The sequence below is a fragment of the Symphalangus syndactylus genome, chromosome 7, assembly GCF_028878055.3.
Source record: "Symphalangus syndactylus isolate Jambi chromosome 7, NHGRI_mSymSyn1-v2.1_pri, whole genome shotgun sequence".
Taxonomy (NCBI): domain Eukaryota; kingdom Metazoa; phylum Chordata; class Mammalia; order Primates; family Hylobatidae; genus Symphalangus; species Symphalangus syndactylus.
In genome coordinates this window covers 57,490,001-57,496,970 of record NC_072429.2, presented here as the reverse complement: position 1 = coordinate 57,496,970, position 6,970 = coordinate 57,490,001, and the positions used below count along the sequence as shown (strand labels likewise).

General features: G+C 43.9%; 1 pseudogene; it reads right to left on the bottom strand.

The window, feature by feature from the left end:
- Window positions 1–2,345: 2,345 nt before the first annotated feature.
- On the bottom strand, window positions 2,346–4,902 carry LOC134737079 (syncytin-1-like; annotated as a pseudogene).
- Between the last annotated feature and the right edge of the window lie 2,068 nt (window positions 4,903–6,970).

The window sequence follows — 6,970 nt, the reverse complement described above, 5'->3', positions numbered from 1 at the left end:
TTTATATCTTTACAATGAAAATCAATTCACTTTTGCAATACTGGCTTCTTATTTGCTAGCTCTCTGGTCTACTAGGTCATTGCACTAGGCACTGTGAAATATGCTGAAATTTACTATTTTTAATATACTACTAAAATGTTTAATTTTCCCCCCAGAGTACTACATTATATGTTCAGGAATATTTTACTTTGTTGGTTTCAGCAAAGAGTGTTCTGGGATGTGGTCAAACAGCCAGTCCACCCCGAGTGTCAACAATCATGCAGCAGCTGGCAGAGCTTGTTCGGCATTGATAAGCCAGGTGTGCAGCCTGGATCCAGGCCCACACGACAGGAGCAACCAGGGTGGCCCAAGAGGGAGACCAGGACAGACCAGGGATACGGTTGGGATGCAGCATTTGAGGGCTCAAGTAGCTCCACAGACAGGTCTGGGCCCTTTGCTTCAGCTCAGGAGGGTCCATGTGGGACTTTTGCAAGGGGGGAAGCAAGCCCCAAATTGGTGTGGTTTGACATTTGCCAACAAAGAGAGATGTAGGCCAAGCGTCTTAAGATATTTATCTTAAGGAACATTCCCAAGAGAGAGCAAACAGGAGATGCCAAGAATTAAGGGTATTTGGACTTTGACACAGGGATGGAAACCCCTCGTTTTCCCTGCGCCATATGCAGAGACCCAAAAGCGGTAGCATGGAGGGAACTCTCACCCAAGAATATGGAGAAAAGCTTGTCCTCAAAGAGCTAAATCAGCAGGTCTATATGTGATATCAGGTAGGGGATCTACGATTCTAGTTCTTCGTGGTCTGGTCTCACCAAGACTGTTGAAATGTGTTTGAAACCACCCAAGATGCAGTAAAGGGGACCCAAGGATCACCACTGGAAAGGACTTAAATTGTGACTGCAATCAGGTAAGCAGGAACTTGGTCAACTCTGTTGAATTCTGTTAGGAGAAAAGTTGTTTGAACTTGAAAGCACAGGCAACCTCACACACAGAATATGTAAACTTGAAGACCCGGGTGGGCTAGTATGCACACAAACTCAATGAAGGGAGGAGGCAGGGTGGCCTATCGAGCCTAGCACTATAATCAGTGGACATAAATATATATGGCCTCTGAAACACACTGATTTATTATCTAAATTAGACAACTCCTTCACTTTGCTCCGATTCTATATTCATCGGGGAGCCTCCTGAGTATAATTTTGACTCCCCTAGGAAAGCTGCTGAGAAAGATAACAGGCTCATCATATTGCCTGAAATATCTCAGTCAAAAGGATGCTTAAGGTTCTTATTGCAAAATGATACTGGTACTTTGATTTATACATCAGTCTCTTGTCATGTTGGTTAATAGGAGTTTGCCCCCAGAGAACCAGATTCACACCAAGTATCCTTAAAATTTATAACGTTTGAAGCTGCAAAGCTGAAAAGCTGACCTGCTATAGTGTAGAATCTGCAGAAGGTAAATGCTAACTGAGGAGCTATGTAAGCATTCACCCAGCCAACCTCCCTTGATAACATCCCAACATTGCCACATGCCACGTTTTAAATTTAAACAAATAACAGTATAACAGTGTTGGGTGTGTACGTGCCAGTTCATTTCCAATGTTCCACACTGTAAAACAGCTTGAAGCCTGTAAAACTGGAGATATTATTGTCTTGGGCCAGATCTGTGCTGCAGGAAAGGATTCAGGGTCTTTGAACTATAAATAAATTCAGTTAACATTGGGCATTAAATTGTGAACTGCTACAGCATAGTTTAGATATGGTAAGTCACAGAGCAATCAGTACAGTTTTCTATGTAGCTCCAACTACATTTCCTTCAGAGCCTTTTAGACACTTCTGGGACTTTTATAGTTTCTTAACAATTTAAAATTTTTGTACCAAAAATCAATAGTATTCTGGCCATTAAACAAATGACCCACAATATGTGATAACATTTTAAAAATCAAGAAATAGGAGACATTATAACTAAAAAGACAAACAAATTTGACCCTATGAAAGTTTCAAATTTCTATGAAGGTAACTATTAAAATTGGAATTTAAAAGGCAAACATATTGGAAATATATTTGCAGCAAATATGGCAATAAACAAGCAAAAATTTGATTGAAAAGTATTTGAATTGCCTGATAAATAAATGAAAATTAAGAAGAAAGAAATCCTATTACATGCCTATTAAAAAGTAAGCAAATATGCCTAACAAAAATTAAGAGATTAATATCCATTGCAAGCACAGTTGGGAAGAGTTAGATTCTTGCATGCAGCTGTTAGCAGCCCATATTTACATGATTCTTTTTATTATACATCAAGAGTAATGGAATCATTTACATTCTTTTACAATTACTCTGACTTTAAGATATTTACACTAAGGAAAATATTTATTTATTTATTTATGAAAAGGTCTTTGTCACCCAGGCTGGAATGCAGTGGTAAGATCACCACTCACTGCAGCCTCAACCTCCCAGGCTCAAGTGATCCTCCCATCTCAGCCTCCCAAGTAGCCAGACTACACGCATGCACCACCACACCTGGCTAATTTTTTATTTTTTACAGAGACAGTGTCTCACTATGTTGCCCAGGCTGATCTCTAACTCCTGGGCTCAAGCAATCCTCCTACCTCAGCCTTCCAAAGTGCTGGGATTACAGACGTGAGCCACTGTACTTGGCCTGAACATACTTACATTTTTTTTTTTTTTTTTTGCAGTTGCAAGATTTAATAGAATGAAAACAGAGCTCCCATATAATGGGAGGGGACCCAAAGGGAGTTGCCGCTCCCTGCTTGAATGCCTGGGTTTATATCCCGATCATTGTCCCTCCCCCTGTGATCCCAGGTGATGTATGATTTGACTATTTCTTTACATCCTGCTTTTAGCCTTATTTGTATTTTAGTGAGCCCTCTTTACTACCTGATTGGTCAGGTGTGAGCTGAGTTATAAGCCCCGTGTTTAAAGGTAGGTGCGGTCACCTTCCCCAGCTAGGCTTAGGAATTCTTAGTCCAGGAAATCCAGCGAGTCCTGTCTCTCAGTCCCCCCTCTCAACAGGAAAACCCAAGTGCTGTTGGGAAGGTTGGACGATGACCACGCTAACTGCCTTCTGCTGAATTGGGGTGTAGTAGGGGTCGTGCAGTTGAGATTTCCTTGGGAGGGGTGACTTCGATGTCATCAACATTGGAGAATGGGCTAGCAGGCCAGTCCAGGGGTCCGTGGTAGATCTTAGTCATGGACTGCATCTGGGGCTCCATTTGAAGAACTGTTTGTAGTTTTACAGCTTCGATTCTGGAAAAGACAAAGTCAACAAGGAGGTTAAAGATAGAGGGATTGAAATGTATGGCCTGAAGTGCAGGGGCATATGGGTGTGGGTGGTGAAAATGGGGTTTCCTTTAGAAAAACTCCTATATGATGGGGCATCAATATTTCCAGGAAGCTGCATTCTCCATAGAAGCTCTTGGTAAGGGGAGCTACTGGTAGTACAGCGGCATGGAGTGGGTGCAGTGAGAGTGAAACAGGGTAAGAGAACAGTAAAAAGAAAAATATGACAAAGGAGGGCCATGGGGATCTACGATTCTAGTTACTTTCTTCACAGTTGTCACTTGAAGAGCAGGTGCATATCCTCTAGAAGTTCACAGGAATAGCTAGTGTTGTCGCCTGGATTTTCAGGTTCCTTTGGCAATATCCAGGGTTTGACTCGAGTGTGATGTATCCAAGACTCCACTCCAGCCACTTTAACCACTAAGCTAAGTCCCGCTTTTTGGGAAGTGTTTCAGATTCTTAGTAAGTCTATAGGCAACAGAGCAGGCCATGTGAGGTGGGTTTCCTGGGTTAGCTTTTTTACATGTCGTTTGAGTGTTTCATTCATTTTCTTGACTTTTCCTGAGGATTGTGGCCTCCAGGCACAGTGTAAGTGATAGTGTATGCCTAACGCCTGGGATACTCCCTGGATTACTGCAGCCTTGAAAGCGAGGCCTTTGTCACTCTGTAAGCCTTGGGGAAGTCTGAATCTGGAAATTATTTCATGAATTAGTGCCTTTATTACCTCTTGGGCTTTTTCTGTCCTACAAGGGAAGGCCTCCGCCCAACCAGTGAAAGTATGTACCCAAACTAGTAGATACTGAAATCCCTGAGATTTGCGCATGTGGGTAAAATCTAGTTGCCAGTCTTCTCCTGGGTAATGGCCTGTTCTTTGTTCTCCTGAAGGAGCTTGGTGATAAGGCAGGGGATTATTTCTTTGGCACACTTCACAGTCCCTGACTATCTGCTTGATAGTTTTGAAAAGGCCTGGTCCAGTAAATAATGATTTGGCCATCTGATGGGTGCTATCAATGCCTAAGTGAACGGTTTGGTGAAGGGTTTTAAGTAATTTCCATTGGTTAGCTGCAGGCAGAAGTATTTTTCCTTCTTCGGTGGCTAGCCATCCTGAGGGGAGGAAACTATGTCTTCGTGAGGTTCCGCATTCTATTTCTTCTGCTGTGTACTGGGGCTTGGTTTCCTGGAGGGGATTACCCCATACTAGGAGTCCTTCTACAAGCATTTCTAATGGAGGGTCCCGCCTTGCGGCTCTTTTGGCTTCAATATCTGCTTGGCGGTTCCCTTCTGTTTCCCTTTCCTTTCCTTTCTCATGACCCTGGCAGTGTAAGACTGCCACCTCTTTAGGTTTCTGTGCAGCCAATAATAATCTCCTAATGGCTTCCTGATGTTTGATAGGTGTTCCCTTGGAAGTTAGGAATTCCCTTTCTCTCCATATTGCTGCATGGGCATGGGGGACTAGGTAAACATACTTAGAGTCTGTATATATATTTACCCTTTTTCCTTCTCCTAATTCTAGTGCCTGAGTGAGGGCTTTTAGTTCTGCCAGCTGAGCACTGGTTCCTGGAGTGAGGGGATTACTTTCAAGTATTCCATTATCACCGACCACTGCATATTCCGCTTTTCAAAGTCCTTTTTCTACAAAGGAGCTTCCATCAGTATACAAGATGAGGTCGGGATCAGTCAAGGGAACCTCTAGAAGGTCCCCTCGAGTAGCGTAGGTCTGAGCAATTACTTGTTGACAGTTATGTTCTATCTTTTCTTCATTGTCTGGAAGAAATGTGGCTGGGTTAAGAGTTGCACAAGTGTGCAGTCGCAGCACTGGTCCTTCTAGTAATAGAGCCTGATATTTAAGCAAATGGTTGTCTGACAGCCACAAGTCTCCTTTAGCAGTGAGTATGCCGTTCACATCATGAGATGTCCACACAGTAAGATCTCTTCCCTGTATTATTTTAACGGCTTCAGATACTACGACTGCTACTGCTGCCACTACCCATAAACAATGAGACCAACCCTTTGCCACTACATCAATTTCCTTACTCAGATATGCCACGGGTTGCAAGCTGGTCCCTCGGACCTGTGTAAGGACTCCTAGAGCTATTCCTGTTTTTTCTGTGACATATAAAGAAAAGTCTTGCCCCGCTGGCAAGCTTAACACTGGGGCTTGGGTTAGGCCCTTCTTTAGGGCCTGGAAAGCCACTTCAGGTGTCCATTCTACGAAATGGGTAGTGGCTTGCTGAGTTTCCTTAATTAGTGTGTATAATGGCTTGGTTATTTCACCATACCTGGGAATCCATATTCTACAGAAACCTGTTGTGCCAGGGAACCCTATTAATTGCTTCAGGGTTTTGGGAAGAGGATAAGCCAGTATAGGCTGGATACATTCCTCACTGAGGGCCCTGATGCCTTCGGATAATTTTAGCCCTAAGTATTTAACCTGCAGTTAGCAGAGCTGAGCCTTTGGTTTGGAAACCTTGTAGCCGCAGGTGGCGAGCGCTTGGGCGGCTTGATGGCACAAGGTTTCTGAACAGGCAGCTAGAAGTAAATCATCCACATACCAAAGGACACGAGTGTCCAAGTATGAGAACTGGCTCAAGTCTTGGGCTAATGCCTAGCCAAACAGATGGGGGCTATCCCTGAATCTTTGGAGTAAAACAGTCCAGGTGAGTTGAGACGTTGGGTTCAAAGGATCTTCAAAGACAAACAAGAATTGAGAGTCAGGATGTACAGGGATGCAGAAAAAGGCATCCTTAAGTTCCAAGACTGTAAACCACTCTGCTTCCTCTGGTATTTGGGAAAGCAGGGTATAAGGGTTAGGTAGAGCTGGGTGTAGAAGGACAACAGCCTCATTGATAATCCTGAGATCTTGCACCAACCTCCACTGTCCATGGGATTTCTATACTCCTAAAATTGGAGCATTGCAGGGACTATTGCATGGTTTTACTAGGTCTTGGGCTTTTAGGTCCTTAACAATCTTCTGGAATCCTTGTTGGGCCTCGAGTCTAAGGGGGTACTGCCTTAGGTAGGGAAAGGAGGCGAAATCCTTTAGTTTAACTTTAACAGGACAGGCATTCTTCACTCGTCCATATTGTCCTTCTGTTGCTCAGATTTCAGGATTAATTCCTTCCTCAAGTAAGGGACAATGAACGTGTATTCCTTCTCCTATGTTCAGGTGTATAATGGCCCCTGCTTTTGCTAGAATGTCTCTCCCTCACAAAGGAGTGGGGCTTTCAGGCATAATTAGAAAGGCATATGAAAAGAGTAAAGTTCCCCAGTCACAACTTAGTGGCTGGGAGAAGTATCTAGTGACTGCCTGTCCTAGGACCCCTCGGATAGTGACAGATCTGGAGGACAGTTGTCCGGGACAAGAGAGTAAGACTGAGAAGGCTGCACCAGTGTCCAGGAGACAATTAACCTCCTGGCCCTCAATGGTCAAACATACTCGGGGCTCTGTGAAGGTGATGGCATGGGCTGGCGCTTGTCCCAGGCACCCTCAGTCCTGCTGCTCAATCATCTGGTTAGTGGCCTCTGACTCAGAGGACCTTCATCCTCTGGGGCAGTGGGCCTTCCAGTGATTCCCTTGACATAAGGGGCATGGATGAGGGGGTGGCTTATTTCTATTCGGACAATCTTTTTTAAAGTGTCCTTGTAGACCACACTGGAAGTAAGACCTATTAAACAT